Consider the following 18,023-nt stretch of genomic DNA (forward strand, 5'->3'; position numbering starts at 1 on the left):
ACCGATCGCCCACCTGCTGGAGTTCCTGAATGGATGCCGGGGGAGGGCACGTCGCGGTTGGTGCTGAAGCCTGCACAGGAGCTGCCGCCATGGAGATAGCACTAACAGTCGGAACAATCCTGGCCTTCACCTTCGAGCGGCTCTGCTTGACATCAGTGGCGTGGTTGACCTTGAAACCATCATATTTGTTCGAGCGAGCACTCCTCCGGACTGCAGTGATGTCAAGAGGAGCCTTGACAATGTTAGGTGTAGCAACATTGAACAGGGAAGGAGACGCCAGCAGCTGAAGAGCAGTGCCAGTTGGCGGGGCAGGTAGATCATCCTGTGTTACATAGTGAGGTGGCACCATTAGGACTAAAACATCAATCTCCTACAACTGAAACACAGGCTCATCCTCCACATGGGCCACAACAGTTAGAGAAGCTAAAGATGCAGGGAATAAATGCATATGCATAATGCATACACCCATCTGGAACTGAGAGCAAAATATGCTGGACATGTAATCAGGTTCAGGCTTCAAATTCATCAGCCACAAAACCGAAGCTGCCTCAAGATGTTTCTGAATCAGCTTGAAGGGATTGAGAGGAAACATAGTACTGTCAGCTTGCCCATTTGCAATGGCTCGTGTGTAGATACGTTTGAGCATAGAGCCCATCCACAGAAGCAGCTCATAATCCGCAGCAATGGTGACATTGACAGACGTACCTCCAGCCCGGACAAAAGCAGTTCTGGCAGTAGGATTTCCAGTGATAAAGTTGTTCGCCAGAATCTCCACATCAGCAACCTCATTGTCAGATGACCGAACGTCAGAAAGGTTATCATGCACATTATCTTCAGGGTCCACACCATCCATCAGAGAAGGGCCATCGTACTGAAAGAAGGATCTAAAACTGAAACCAGTGTACGGTGGGGGTGTCACTGGCCATGCTCTCCAACCATTTTCCTGAAGCTATTCTTGGGCAGGGGGAGGACCATTCCAGGCGGCTTCATTTTGAGCTTGTTGGGCAGCCATCTCATCTAGGTGAGCCTGCTGCATGACAGTGTAAAACGGAAGCTCATTCACATGGCAAAATTGCCAGGATGGGGGAATTGCCATAGAAGTACAATAGCAAACAATTCTCTTAAGTTGCCATGATTAATTTGGTCATCGCAGGGTATGTGCATAATTTTATACCATGGGTAGTACCCATACCCTACCCGGTAAGTCATGGGTAGGGACGGGTATAGACTTTTACCCATGAATATACCCATACTCTGCCTGTTTACACTGACATGTGAACCTTACCCGTGATTAACAAGTGTTCCTATGTTAAATTTGTGTCATGAGCTTTCGAACCCATGTTAAAATTGTCACCAATTTTCAATCTGAATTGAGATAATTGGCATGTACTCAACCATATGTTATTGAGTTTAGATCAATGTGTTTTTGTCAAATGTGCTATAGATGAATGTAAAATTGCAAATAACTTGTGTACTATTTGATCTACCCGTTGGGTACCCAATAGGTATAGCTTACAGTCGGGTATGGGCACGGGTAAGGTTTCATACCCGTGGGTACGGGTATGGCTAGAATTTTATACCCATTGACTACACAGGCATGGGTATGGAATTGCTCTACCCGCCCCATACCCTACCCATTGCCATCCGGACCGACCAACAAGTCAAATGGAAACAACACACACAATTTTACATCATTGCATGAACCATATGAACAGAAAAATAACTATATTTCTAGCATCAACTTAAAATTATGTTTCAGCTACATAAAAAATGAAATGACAAAGAAGTTGAGGATTTGATACATAGAGGAACCAATCGCTGAAGTACATCGACTCCAATGGCGATGAGCCTAGAGGAAAGTGACCCCTGAAGCCCCGGGATGTGTGTTGGCATAGGCATCGTTGGGGACCCCGACGATGGCGTATGCTTCCACTTCCACCGATGTGCCCGTCATGCACGACATCATGTGGGCCGGCGACAAGCCCATTATGCTCATGCTCTCGAGCCACCTCCGCGCTTCCATGCCCTCGGTAAGGCCGACCACATGGAATCCTACACCGTCGCGATCTGGATCAAATCCTCACCTCACAAGAGCCATGCCTGCCACCTTCAACTTCAACTGCCTCAACTCTGCACCCGCCCGACACCACACATCGCTTCGAGCGCTGGATGATGAGTCCAATTTACGTGATATTTTTTGCTGTTATTTTGTGCCTTTATAAAAGGCTTTGTGGAATTTTACCATGTATGTGCTTCTTCTATTCGTTTCCCATGAAACACTTTTGGAGCAAATAAACGCTTATTGAAGGAATCCCAGGAAATTATGGTGCGATCACGTTGTTTAATGTGATAATCTCCTACCATGAAAAATAAAGCAAAGAGGCCAAAGGAGAGGAGCTGGCGGCTGGTCCAGAGCAAAAGACGGCCAACCATGCGATTGCAAGCGCTCGTATGGGCGGTTGTATGAGGTGCCAGGAAGACCGCCTCATTGACTATTTCCACCCCATGAAATCGATCATGGATCAGACGCATCACAGAAGCCAGAAAATCATCCCGAAGGAGGAAACCTAGCCTACGGATAAATCCGGAGGGGGTCTTCCTAAGGAGGGGATCGCCATATTCACCACCATCCACAAGGAGGGCTTCAACGTCATCACCACTGTCATTATCATCATCATCCACATTCTTTTCACTATAACGCATCAAGAACCCTAGTGGATCGACTTGAGTGTTACATGTGCAATCCTTCCATGTTCACCATTACCACTTGTATGATGTTTGTTGCCTTCATGTGTGAGTAGTCCTCCTAGTTCTCGGGGATAGGGATGAACCCTAGCGTGCAATAGATCATTTGCTACTGGGATTTAATACACTCTTTGCATGTTTATGTTAATAATTTTCTTGATGTTGGGTGAAGTCGACATCTAATGCATGCCAATTTTGGACGAAAGGTCATTACTGTTGACGAACCGGCTAGTTGTGGAAGTAGGTGTGTGACAGGCCCTATCTCCCTTCGTCCCAGACCGTTACAGCAGGGGTTAAAAGAAAAACCACTTTATAGGTTGCGTCCACGGGGACCTTTTCCCCCTTAATCACCGTTTGGTAACCCGGAGTGGGCAAGAATGGTGGTGGCGTATGTGATACGGGACTGCCGAGTGTATGCACATATCTATGCTGGCTCTGCCCACTAATAGAAATATGAAAAAGAAAATATGCATAAGAATGTATATTTGAAAAAAAAAACTGTTACTTATGTATTTACAAAATGTTCAACGTTAACACCAAAAATGTTTCAGTTGTACATGAAAAATGTTTCATGTATTTGAAAAATTTTAAACATGCATAAAAATGTTAAATATGCATTTTTTTTCTTATGTCTAAGAAAAATGAATGTTGCGTATGAAAAAAAAGTTTATTTCCATTTAAGAATGTACATTGTGTACAAGCAAAATGTTTCACATGTATGCTAAAAATTTACATCGGTACTGAAAAAGGTAAACATGTCTTGAACAAAATAGTAACTGATAAAAATTAACAAAAAGAAAACCGAATCAAGAAAGAAACGAAGAAAAGCAAAGTATAAAAAAGAAAACAAAAAATAACAAAGAAACTGAATTAACTAAATGAAAACAGTGAAAACTGATGCAAAAAAAAGAGGTGAAACACAGTAAAAAAATCGAAGAAAATCGAGGAGAAGAAAGAATACCAAAGGAAAAAAAACAGAGCATCAGCGATCCAACTGACCGATCGAACGAACGCCCCAAAAAACTAGCGGGTTGGCTCAAACGCATGGGCTCTGCGGGCGAGACCAATTGTATCCTCTCAATTAGCGAGGGGCATCTATGTCTTGCTTAAAGCGTGAGACACAAGGCTGCCTCGCCAGAAGCCAGCATGAGATTGGACCGGCAAGAGGGCTCAAAACCGCTCGTGTTTTGCACCATTTTCCCCCTTTTATCCCTTTTTATACTTCTAAATATAAATACTAAAAAAATTACATAGATTTTTGAAAAATCTTAATCATGCATTTGGAAAAGTTAAATGTGCATAAAAATTGTTTCTGATGTATACAAAAGATATAAATTGTGTATGAAAAAGTAGGAATCAAAGATATTTTTAATTATTTTAATGATGTATTTGAAAAATGTTAAGCATGTTAAAAATGTTCCTAACGTGTACGACAAATGTACATCGTGTATACAAAAACTAAACACTACATTATGTACTTTTTTAAAAATTCAATACTGCAACCAAAAATGTTAAACGTGTATATGAAAAAGTTCCTGATGTATATGAATAATGTACATCGTGTGTGAGATAAGTAGACATCAAACAAATATATTTTTATAAAATTAATCACGTATTTTTATATAAAATGTACTCATCGTGTGTGATCTCATTAAAGTTGCACAGGGTCAATAAATGTCGTGTTTCCTTATGATATTATAAAAAGATATATTGATTCTTTTCCTTTATGTCTATCATTAAGTGACTTGTAATGTGTTTATATTTATGTTAGTCAAGACACCAATTGCATGCATAATTTTATTATCTTGATAATTAATTGATGACAGTCTATACGTGCAAATATACGTGCATTTGCACGTGCAAGCTTACTAGTCTATAATCAATGTAATTTGTAATAAACATTTTTACTTATGTATTGCTTATTTTACCAAGTTATACTATTAATGATTACAATTTTACTTAATTGGCATAGTTAACCACACAACATTGATGCTAAATATTAGTTATACCATTCTTTGTTATACAATTGTAATATATCATTCTAAACTAGTTTTGTGTTGTGCTAAATTTAAAATACATTTCATAAAAATCTATCCTTGAATTAGTTTTGGCAATTACAGAAACTCTACAACATGAAATGTGTGTGTGTGTGTGTGTGTGTGTGTGTGTGTGTGTGTGTGTTCATGTATATTTAAATATTTTTAAATATCAAGGTAGAGATTTCTAAAGTATCTAATCAAACAATATCTTAAATTATATTTTTAGTGTATCATGATTAAGTAACATATTTTTAGCAACTTCTAGATTATAAATTGATCATTGGCATTGATTCTTTAGGGGTATTTTTGTGGTCATAGGTATGTTCAGGTTACAATGTATTTAGTAATGAGTTGAAACGTGTGAAAACTCACCTAGAAGATTCTACCGATTTTCAACTATACAATTTATTATTTGTTATGCTCACCTAGACGCCTATAATGTGTTTAGTATCATACTAAATCAGCGACATTTATTTTGGAAAGGAGAGAGTAGTATATAAAAGTGCTAAAGCAGGTTCTGACATAAAAAGTCATGTGGGAAATTACAAAAAAAATAATCTAATTAGCCTAAATTCTAGAAAAACCTATAGGAAGCCCAGCAGTGAGAGACTATCATCCTAACCGAGTTTGCCTCCACTGACCAAACATATCTTTTCTATGTGGTATACAATATTTGTCAGATGATGGACTTGATATAGTAAATTGAGCATTTTTACCTTGTAGATATCAAACAGTCTCTTGGGTGTAATCGATAATAATATGATGGTTACTATATACTTTATTGTTTCGGGCCCTCCTCGTGGTCCTAGGTGGGCTTCCTGTTTGCTCGGTCTATTAGGCCAACCTTGCTGTGGAGGAGAGGTCGAGTGAATAAAGTGTTGTAGAGCACACACCTAAGTGCCCCGATTTGTCTCAATGTTCACGAATTGGAGGTGGCTACGAAGAGGAACGTGAAGAACACAAAGAACAAGAGGGGGAAAACACAAAAGGAACACTCAAGAACAAGTCCAATCACACATCCACTAGACTAACAAACACACAAGATCCACAAGGTACATGAACAATCAAAGAGAAAGATACAAGGTAGAGTTCATCCCAAATCCAAAGGAGACGAGATCTTGATGATCTAGATAGATCCTTCCCTAGAGGGGTCTTGAATGCCTGCAGATCTTCTCCAATGGAGGTCTTAAACTCCAATGGAGTGTTCCTCTCTCAAGAGGAATCCCATAAGGGGAGGTACATGAGCCAAGCTCAAATGTGTAGTTTTAATCTTAGCTATCCCCAAATGTAGGAGGAGGAGGAGGAGAAGGAGTATATATAGTCCTAGGCAATGAGGGGTAAGCAGGGGCGTAATTGTAAATACATGGGCAAAGCCCAACAGCTTCACGCAGGAGGCCCCGTGCGCACGGGGTAAGTGGAGCCCGTGTGCATGGGGTATCTAGAGACCTGGCGACTCAGCCTATGCGCACGGGTTTTACCGTGGGCATGTGGTCCCGTGCGGACGGGGTATCCAGAGGCTCGCATCATGTCGCCTTCTTGTGGACACCCGTCAGTGCTGGTGGAACTTGTCCTTCTTCTCGACGGTTCCTTCTCCACATCCAGGCTTCCCTCTTGGATGATGTAGTCATTCTCTTCCGCATGAACTCCTCCTCACCATGTGTGAAGCTCCGGTAACATCTATGCATGCACACGAGAGGAGTGTCAAGTAGTATACCATCCTCAAAGGGGTCAAGTGTACACGTGTAAAGGAGATGATTCACCTTTATGTATGTGAAGCAGATGTGGCGCATGTCACTTACCAGATGGACTCTTGGCATGGTGGTGTCTCTAGGATGCTCTTCATCATCAAGTTTCTCACTGCTCCTTCACTTATTGAAAGAGATTATTACTATCTGTTAGATTAGTGACAAAGGCTGCACTATTTGAAGGAATGATATGTTGAATGGGTTTTGGCATTGCTATTCATATCCTTACAATGATTTTTATCTATATATGGGGGACATTAAATTCAAATTGTATTGTGGAGCTTGAATGTGGAAACAAAAGTGCCCTGGACTAAATTCGGTTTATAAGAAATATGATGGTCTCTCTGGTTCAAATGAATCATGAAGGATTTTATTCCTTCAGAATAAGAATTCTGACAGGGCTTGGTTTGTTTGTAGAATTATTAAAACCATAGGTGGTAGGTTCACTTTGCATGCAACTCCAAATGAAAATTTCTATCTAGTCCAACATGATGGATTTTATCCCTTAGTTTTCTGGTAACTATGCTATGCACCTAATGCCGTAAGAAAGGTGATGTATTTTTTGTGGTGCAACCAAGCAACTTCTGTTATAAATTCATGTGCAATTCTTGAAAGAAGGAGTATAGTAAGACATTTCAACCATGTGTTTCTCATATCCTGTATCTTTAGAATCCTAGAAACCAATGAGGCTCTGATCTCATATTATGAGGCTGTTTGTTTAGTTAATATACTTTGCTTCCGAGTTGTAGGCAATATGGTAAAGATGGCTGGTCGCATATTATGACTACCAATTTTTTTTTGTAAGGATTATGACTCCCAAAGTTTTTTTTTGCACGGACGATGACTAGCCAAATTGAATCTTGAGAGCACAAAACTTTCCCTAGGGGTACTCTTTTCCCAAGTTACCCCCTTGAATAGATTCTCAATTAGCACATTTGTCTTCTTAGCAAAATTAGCACATTTGTCTTCTACTAATAACTAGTGAGTTGCTAAATCTAGAGTCATGCACTCGTACTGTGATTTTTTAGTCTACATTGCGATTTTTTAGAAAATCATAATTAATTAAACTTTGTTTAGCAAAGCATAATTAATTAAACTACATCAGATTTTCTGTTTTTGCGGGCCGTCGACGGACCAGCTGCCCGACCCAGGAGCAGAGGGCTAGGCCAAGATGGGCCGCCGAAATCTCACGTTATCCTCGCTCGCACCGAGACGGTGAAAAACAAAGGAAAAGAGAGAGTGATGAAGCCATGTACCTAGGATAGGGTCATGGACCTATCCAAGGTACCCTTCCCAAGGACATCTCTAGAAGAAACTACCTTTTAATCGACCTGGAAGGATTTCACTCGACGTACTCGAAGACACTCGACCATGAAGCCACTCACTTGACCGACAGGAGATCTAGAGTCACTCTGCACACAAACGGTCTGTCATTAAGTAGTCTTTATGGTCATGATAGCACTTTATGTGTGGCGTTACCAGTAATGTCAGACCTTAATGTACTTTAAACCCTACATAACCGGGGGCCGGAGGGGTCTGGCGAACTCTATATAAGCCACCCCCCTCCTCAGTGTAAAGGGTTCGCACCCCTGTAACTCATACGCATATAATCCAGTCGACCGCCTCCGGGCTCCGAGACATTGGGCTGTTACTTCCTCCGAGAAGGGACTGAACTCGTAAATCCCTTGCGTATACAACTACTCCATAGCTAAGATCTTGCCTCTCCATACCTACCCCCCTTTCTACTGTCAGACTTAGAACCACGACAGTTGGCGCCCACCGTGGGGCAGGTGTCTTAGTGACTTATTGGAGAAGTTGCAATTTTTTCCGATCTCCTTCATCATGGTTTCAGGCGGAGTTTTGGTCGAGGGCCGCAAGATCCGTCTCGGCGCGCTCACGTTCATCGCCGACGACTCTGCTTGGCTTCAGGAGGCTCCACTCGACATCGACACGCTCCCAGTCCACGGAGCGACGCACTTTCGCGCGTGTGTCCGCGGCGTCCTCCTGCGGCAACCGTCGACCCAGTATCGGTCGGTCGTTGTGTCATCCTCCCTCCCTGCTTCCCGTCGGCGCAAGCGCTCCGGTCGGTCGAGGCTTCAGCGGTGGGTGAGGCACGCGGTGGCCCGTCAGTCGGCCGCCCCCCAAGTCGCGGCAATCGAGCCCGACGAATCTCTCTACGGCCTGTTCGACCTGTCAACCGGCTCTGCAGAGACTGCATCCGAGTGCGACAGCAGTGATCCAGCGGTGGAGGTCCTGATGGTCAATGGACCGCGCAGTCCTCCCGGCTTCCCCCGCGCCGACGGAGGCGACGGTGGAGGTGACCCAGTGCAGGTCCACGAAGAGTATCAACCCGAGCAACTCACTTCGCTGCAAAGGGAAGATCTTCGCCGACGGAACATGGATGCGCTGCGTACTCCTATTGTTGGAGAAACCCCCGAGGCTCGCGCCTTAGAGGACGCGCGTTTGGCCAACCTGGCTGAGCGCACTCGACTGGAGAACCACTAGCGAGCACTCGACGAGCATGCACGGCAACTGGTTCCGAACTCCAGTCGACGGCAGCTCTTTCCACCACCGACTCAGGTATATCAAACTCCGATTCAGAATTTAGCAGCTGCAGCCCGTATAGCAGAGTCAATTCAGCCTTCCCAGTCAGAGGCTGGCAGAGGCTTGATGCAGATCAGAGATTTGCTCCGGGCAGCAGGAGATCAAAATTCAGCCATATCACAGTCGCGAAACAGGATTCACAGCAGATCCGTCGTTGTGAATACAGTCCAGTCGGCCCATAGCCCTAGATCGCCCCCAAGGCGTGAGGGACGTGGAGGTCGGCGTGATCAGTATGATGACCGATTCGATCGCGATGATCAGCGTCGAGTGCCCACTCCACCCCCAAGAGGTGGGTCGTACGCTCCTCGACAACAAGATGACAGACGCCAGCTCAGTGTTGGGCGAAGGGTTCCAGTCGACCCCAGAGAACCAGGCTTTGATGCGAGATCCATCATCATTCAAGGTTTGGTCGATCGGAACAGAGCTCACCGAGAAGGCCATGACAGAGATGTGCCCACTAGCAACAGAGTTCACGTCTCAGGACCAGAGTGTTTTAGACTTTTAGCAGAGCCATCAGGGCCGCGGTGATTCCTCCCAGTTTAGGTTGGCGACTGGAGTCAGTCAGTTCACCGGCGAGTCCAAGCCCGATACTTGGCTGGAAGACTACCGAGTGTCTGTTCAGATTGGCGGCTGCAATGATGAGGTAGCCACAAAACACCTGCCTCTTATGTTGGAGGGCTCGGCCAGAGCATGGCTGAATCAGTTGGCGCCTAACAGTATTTACACTTGGGAAGATCTTGCCCGAGTGTTTGTCAGAACATTTGAAGGAACTTGCAAGCGACCAGCAGGGTTGACAGAGCTGCAGGTTTGTGTGCAAAAGTCGAATGAGACTCTGAGGGATTACATCCAGAGGTGGATCATGTTGCATCACACCATGGAAAATGTATCTGATCACCAAGCAGTCTGTGCCTTCAAGGAAGGCGTCAAGAACAGAGAGCTAAGTTTAAAATTCGGTCGGCCCGGAGACATGACCCTGAGTCGGATGACGGAGATTGCCACCAAGTATGCCAATGGTGAAGAAGAAGACCGACTCCGGAGTGGCAAGTACAAGCCAACCGCTCATGAAACCGGGGGAGGGAACTCCAGTCGGAAACAGAAGCGGAAAGCCGAGCCAGCTGCTCCTGAAGAAGCCTTGGCCGTGACTCAAGGAAAGTTTAAAGGGAAGCCCAAAGCACCTTGGAACCCTAAGAAGGTGAAAGACAAGGAGGGAAATGACGTGATGGATTTGCCATGCCACATCCACACAAAGAAAGATGAGGAGGGTAACTTCATTTACCCGAAGCATACCACTCGACAGTGTCGGCTCTTGATACAGCAATTCCAAGGGAAACAACCCAAAGATAAGGAAAAGGAGTCGGACAAAATTGAGGACAAGGGGGATAGTGATGAGGAATATCCCCAGATGAATTCCACTCTGGTGATTTTTGCTAACGTAGAGAGCGAAAGTCGATTGAAAGTTATCAACCGAGAAGTGAATATGGTTGCTTCGGAGACTCCCAATTATCTGAAATGGTCTCAGACTGCCATCACCTTCGACCAGTCCGATCACCCGACACACATAGCCACCCCTGGGAGGCAAGCTCTGGTGGTCGACCCAGTCGTTGAAGGCACTCGACTGACTAAAGTGTTGATGGATGGTGGCAGTAGCTTGAATATATTGTACGCAGAGACGCTGAAAGGGATGGGCATTCCGATGCCCAGACTCAGTACCAGCAACATGAGTTTCTACGGAGTCATTCCTGGCAAGAAGGCTTCGTCACTCGGCCAAATAGCTCTTGATGTGGTTTTCGGAGATTCCAAACATTTCCGCAAGGAAAAGTTGACATTTGAGGTTGTGGATTTCCAGAGTGCCTATCACGCTATTTTGGGCAGGCCAGCTTACGCACGTTTTATGGCTCGACCATGTTACGTGTACCTCAAATTGAAGATGCCTGGCCCCAAAGGTGTGATCACTATTACTGGTAAATGCAAGAAGGCGGAAGAGTGCTTTCAGAAAGGCTCAAAGATTGCCGATGCTCAGATGGTAGCAGAAGAGTGGCAGGAACATCAGAAAAATGCAGACCCGAGTAATTTTTTGCGAGCTAAGAAGCCTGCTACAGAATCAGCATTTCAATCGTCCGGTGAGACAAAGCCAGTTCACATCCACCCGACCGACCCCAACGCTGCTCCGACTAGTATCTCCACAACACTTGATCCCAAATAGGAAGAAGCGCTCATCCAGTTCCTCCGTGAGAACTGGGACATCTTTGCATGGAAACCTTCTGACATGCCAGGTGTGCCTAGGGGGCTGGCTGAGCACCGTCTGCGAGTCGACTCAAAGGAGAAACCTTTCAAGGAACATCTGTGGCGGTCTGCCGTCCAGAAAAGGAAAGCCATTGGCGAAGAGGTGGCTCGACTCTTAGCAGTAGAGTTTATCCGAGAGATTTACCACTCCGAGTGGCTCGCCAATGTTGTCATGGTCCCCAAGAAGGACAAGTCACTTCACATGTGCATTGACTTTAAACATATCAATCGGGCCTGCCCGAAAGATCGTTTTCCTCTCCCCCGCATCGACCAAATAGTCGACTCGACTGCGGGATGTGAGCGACTGTCTTTCTTAGACGCCTATTCTGAGTACCATCAGATCCGTCTGTATGGACCCGATGAGATCAAAACAGCTTTCATCACCCCATTCGATGCTTCTGTTATGTCACCATGCCATTCGGCCTCAAAAATGCCGGAGCCACGTTCATGAGGATGATTCAGAAGTGTTTGCTCACTCAAATCAGTCGGAATGTGGAAGCGTACATGGATGATATTGTGGCCAAGTCACGAAAAGGTTCCGACCTGCTGACTGACCTTGCTGAAATATTTGCCAACCTTAGGAGGTATGATATCAAGCTTAATCCATCAAAGTGCACATTCGGAGTTCCTGGCGGAAAATTACTCGGTTTTCTCGTTTCCGAACGAGGAATCGATGCAAATCCAGAGAAAGTGGGCACTATACTCCGAATGAAAAGACATGTGCGTGTGCACGATGTTCAGAAGCTTACTAGTTGCTTGGCCGCTTTAAGTCGATTCATCTCTCGTCTCGGTGAAAAGGCATTGCCTCTTTACCGACTGATGAAGAAGTCAGACAAGTTCGAGTGGACTCCTGAAGCTGATGCAGCGTTTGCAGAGCTAAAAGCCCTACTTTCCACCCAGCCGGTGCTTGCTGCCCCGATCAGCAAAGAGCCTTTGCTGCTTTACATTGCAGCCACAGGACAAGTTGTCAGTACAGTTGAGGTAGTTCCGGACTAGGGGTTGTCCGGATAGCCGAACTATCATGATCGGCCGGACTCCAAGACTATGAAGATACAAGATTGAAGACTTCGTCCCGTGTCCGGATGGGACTTTCCTTGGCGTGGAAGGCAAGCTTGGCGATACGGATATGTAGATCTCCTACCATTGTAACCGACTTTGTGTAACCCTAGCCCTCTCCGGTGTCTATATAAACCGGATGGCCGTAGTCCATAGGACGAACAACAATCATACCATAGGCTAGCTTCTAGGGTTTAGCCTCCTTGATCTCGTGGTAGATCCACTCTTGTAACACACATCATCAATATTAATCAAGCAGGACGTAGGGTTTTACCTCCATCAAGAGGGCCCGAACCTGGGTAAAACATCGTGTCCCTTGTCTCCTGTTACCATCCGCCTAGACGCACAGTTCGGGACCCCCTACCCGAGATCCGCCGGTTTTGACACCGACATTGGTGCTTTCATTGAGAGTTCCTCTGTGCCGTCACCGATAGGCTCGATGGCTTCTTCATCATCATCAACGACGCAGTCCAGGGTGAGACCTTCCTCCCCGGACAGATCTTCGTATTCGGCGGCTTCGCACTGCGGGCCAATTCGCTTGGCCAACTGGAGCAGATCGAAAGCTACGCCCCTGGCCGTCAGGTCAGATTTGGAAGTTTGAACTTCACGGCTGACATCCGCGGGGACTTGATCCTCGATGGATTCGAGCCACAGCCGAGCGTGCCACACTGTCACGGCGAGCATGATTTAGCTCTGCAGCCGGACAGTACCCTGGAGGCCGCACTCGAAACCGCTCCGATCTTCAATTCGGAGCCGGCTGCGCAGATCGAGGACGGATGCCTAGACACCGCCTCGGGGGCTGCAACCTCTACGGCGATAGAGCCGAACACTGACCTTGTCCCTCATAAAGCTCGTGACTCCGAGGTGCCGGACTCCTCGCCGGACTCCGAACCTCCCGCGCCCCCTCCGATCGAATCCGATTGGGCGCCGATCATGGAGTTCACCGCAGCGGACATCTTTCAACACTCACCTTTCGGCGACATCTTGAGTTCGCTAAAGTATCTCTCGTTATCAGGAGAGCCCTGGCCGGACTGCGGTCAGGACGGTCGGGATGCGAATGACGAAGAAATTCAAAGCCCACCCACCACCCACTTGGTAGCCGCTGTCGACGATCTAACCGACATGCTAGACTACGACTCCGAAGACATCGACGGTATGGACGACGATGCCGGAGACGACCAAGAACCAGCGCCTACTGGGCACTGGAAAGCCACCCCAACTCACGACGTATGCATGGTGGATACACCAAAGGGAAGCGACAATGAGGAAAAACGGGACGTGGCAAAGGACAACTCCCCCAACAAACAACCAAAACGGCGACGCAAGCGCCGCCCGAAGACCGGCCTCGATAAAAACGGCACCCATACGGACCCGACCCTAGAGCAGGGCGAAGCAGTGGACGACGCACATGCCACCAAGCAGCCATCCGAACATGATGAGCTGGACAAGCAACCCATCCCCGGCGAAGACGATCTCACATCACCGGAGCATACGAACCTTCATAAAAGGCTCGTCGCCACTGCAAGGAGCTTGAAGAAGCAAAAGCGGAAGCTCAAAACAGCGGAGGACGCACTCAGAATGAGATGGAGCAAAGTACTCAACACCGCAGATAAATATGGGACTAGTCACCAAACAAAGAGCTACCCGAAGCGCAAGCTGTTGCCCGAATTCGACGAGGAGGCCTTAGAGCCCCCGCAGTTAAAAAAGAAAGAAGCCGCCTGGCCGGATAGACGACCAGATGACAGGCCAAGAGCAACAAGAGGCGCCGCACACAAGCCGGCACACGATCAGCATAAAGATCCTCGGAAAAAGGATGACCCAGCCAGGTCTATCTATGGGCCAAAAAAGAAGACTCCAGGAAGCAACATAACCCGCCGAGCGTTTGAAGACAACGGCACACCCAAATACAGGGGCGCCGCACACCCACTATTTTTCACCGACGAGGTACTGGATCATGGATTTCCAGCGGGATTCAAACCCGTAAACATAGATGCATATGACGGAACAATAGACCCCGGAGTCTGGATTGAGGATTACATCCTACACATACATATGGCCAGAGGAGACGATCTCCATGCCATAAAATACCTACCCCTCAAGCTCAAAGGGCCAGCTCGGCATTGGCTTAAAAGCCTCCCAGAAAATACCATTGGAAGTTGGGAGGAGCTTGAGGATGCATTTCGAGCAAACTTTCAGGGGACTTATGTCCGGCCTCTGGATGCAGACGATTTAAGTCACATAACTCAACAGCCCGGAGAGTCAGCACGCAAATTCTGGAACAGGTTCCTCACTAAAAAGAACCAAATAGTCGACTGTCCGGACGCTGAAGCCTTAGCAACCTTTAAACACAACGTCCGAGACGAATGGCTCGCCAGACACCTCGGCCAGGAAAAACCAAGAACAATGGCCGCACTAACAAGCCTCATGACCCGCTTTTGCGCGGGGGAAGACAGCTGGCTGGCTAGATGCAGCACCAGTGACCCGAGTACATCCGAAATCAGGGATGGAAATGGGAAATCACGACGCAGAAAAGATCAGCGCCGGAATAAGGAAAATGGCCCAAATAGTACGGCGGTCAACGCCGGATTCAAAAGCTCTCGGCCGAACAACAAAACACTGCCCCTAAAGGACAACAGTGACGAGCTATCCAAGCTAAACAAGATTCTGGATAGACTGTGTCAAATACATGGTACCTCCGGGAAGCCTGCAAACCATACCCACAGAGACTGTTGGGTCTTCAAGCAGTCCGGCCGACTTAACGCCGAACACAAGGGGCTCGACACGCCAAGTGAAAGTGACGAAACCCAAAAGCAGCACTCCGGAAAACAAAAGGCCTTCCCACTAGAAGTCAAAACAGTGAACTCACTTCATGTGATAACACACAGCGCGGCACCTGCCATACCAGGAGACCGTCCGCAGACTGGGGATAGAACCTACCAAAATTCGCTATAGCAGCACTTCCTTCAAAGGAGTGACGCCAGGCCTTTAAGCCAATTATACAGGCTCTGTACCACTACAGGTTGTGTTCGGTTCATCCGACAACCTCCGTCGCGAAAAGCTCACTCTCCATCGCCCCATTTAGCAGTAGCCCTTAAGCACTACTGGGGCGCGAAGCTTTCGCCCGCTTTAATGCAATACCACATTACGCGTCTCTTACGCTTAAAAATGCCCGGTCCACGTGGCATAATCTCAAAACTCCAAGTGTCCCTCGACCACGGAGAATGTGCGGCTGCCTCGACAGCCACACACTCATCAGGTCAAAGCCCCTAAAAACAGGTCATTTAGACCTCGGACATGGTTAGACGAGTCCGGCGTAACTTAACAAGGGGCTTCCCAGCCGCATACCCCCTTTTTATAAGGGCCGCGCGCATAAATGATGAAAGCCAATAAAGCTCAACTTTCTTCATCTTCAAATTATACTTTATTTTAATACAACTTTTGCACGATATTTCTTAGAAACTAAGTCCTTCTCTTTTACAGATGAAGCACGTGCTACACCCGTCCACGATACAGCACAACAGAGACACAGGCGCAGACGTGCAGTAGGGACCCGTTGCAAGGATTCTTTTCAGATTAAGACCCTGCGTAAACCTTTCTCACTGTCTCTTGTTGATACACATCCCCCGGTTTCCTACCATAGCCGAGGAGGAGGCTGGCGTTTTGGCATCGGCCGCGTCAGAAGTTCCCGCCTGTACCTGGACACTAGGGGCTTAGGGCATTGTTCTGCCCAGTATTATAAAGACCGAACACCTCAGGGAGTGTTCGGCGTCTCGAGTTAGGCCTTTTATGCATCAGCTCCGAATCATGTCTTTGGTCAAATGTTGGGTTTGCCCGGCTCCTGTGTTTTGCTGCCTTATGTTTCGTATCATCGGCTAACGCGGCACCAGGAGAACTACTGCGATTGTGCCCCGGTTCGGCCGGGAGAGCACCTCAGTAGAGAAAGCCGAAAACTGACTGTCATGATATAGCAAGAGACTGGTCAACCACTCGATCGACCATTGGAATGTTTAGAATTCCTCCGCTTTGACGAAGGGCCGCTTCCCGGTCAGGCACATACGCGCCCCGAGTTCGGGGAAGAGCGGTGCTACCAGGGGCTATATAGTAGCCCCACATTCGAGCTCCTATGGCTAAGTGAAAGTGATAAAGCATTATAGTCCGGTTGCCTAGTTTGCTACGCTATCACCTCCTTACAAGGACCAAGACGTTGGATTAAGTGTGAAAAAGCGCTTTTATTTTTGCAAACACCCCCGCACCATGTGCGTGGGGGCTGAAGCCAAAGACTGCCATCTTTCAGATTATACATACATATACGACCGCACAGGAGATAGTTCAATACTTGAACGCACAAGTATACAAAACTATTGCATTATAAACATGATCTCAGAAATCATAAATGTCATTCAAATATAACATCTTTCGAGCACTGCGACTCTATTATACGAGCGCCCTGCAGGACTTCCTCAAAATAGTGCTCGGTGGGGAATCGGCTTTTGTCCGAACCCCGGGATGCAACAACGGTGGCATCCATCTCCGCCCAGTATGTCTTACCACGGGCGAGAGCCATCCGTGCACCTTCTATGCACGCCGACCGCTTCATTGCCCCAATACGTGGCACCGCCCCAAGGAATTGCTGCAACAAGCCAAAATAACTCTTCGGCTTGGGCCTTTTCGGCCACATATGAGTGACCACATCCGTCATGGCAAGTCCGGACAATCTATTCAGCTCAGCCCACTCAACCAGCCGATCATTCAACGGAAGTGGACGCTCTGGACTATGGAATTGAGACCAGAAAAGCTCTTCCATTTCGTGATCCTTCTGGCTTTGGAAGTGCATGACTGCGTCCGCCGCACTCGCTGCCAAGTCCAGATAGGGATCCTCCGCACCGTACAATCGGCCCAGCTGAGCATACTTCGGATCCGTGAATTTCCTACGCAGCATAAAGGGCTTTCCAGCCACAATGTCTCCGACCTGACGCAGTTCCTCCTTCATAGCCCACATCGCACTACGGGCATCCTTGGCTTCGGCGTTGGCCTTCTTCAGGTCCTCTTGCTCCGCTCGGCGTTCTCTTTCAAGAACCTCCTGGCGGTCGGTAGCAACTTTTAATTTCGCGGCCATTCCGACCATCTCCTCCCTGCTTCGGCAGTGAGCAGCCTTCTCGGCTTCTAGCTCTTCCGCTGCCTTCGAGGCAGCCGCCTAGCTTTTTCTGGCTTGCTCCTTGGCCCGAGCAAGTTCTGCTCGAAGGTCTTCCACAGCAGCATCGCCATCTGCATCAAGCACACAAATTGTAAGGCATGGGCGTCAGCTCCCTTACTAAGCGACCGCGGAGCAACCACATACCTTGTGACTCATCAAGTCGTTTATTGACCAGCGAGATGTCCGCATCCGCAATGTCGAGTTGCCTCTTCAGCTCAGCGAATCCATCAGTCCGGCTGGCCACCGAACGTTCCGCCACCTGCATAGGAAAGGCGACAATTAATAACTGAGATTATGATCCTAGGCACGCTGTCGCTTTCGACAGCATACCAAGTCTCAGGGGCTACTATCTATACA

This window comes from Triticum aestivum, chromosome 7B (assembly GCF_018294505.1).
Source record: "Triticum aestivum cultivar Chinese Spring chromosome 7B, IWGSC CS RefSeq v2.1, whole genome shotgun sequence".
Lineage (NCBI taxonomy): Eukaryota > Viridiplantae > Streptophyta > Magnoliopsida > Poales > Poaceae > Triticum > Triticum aestivum.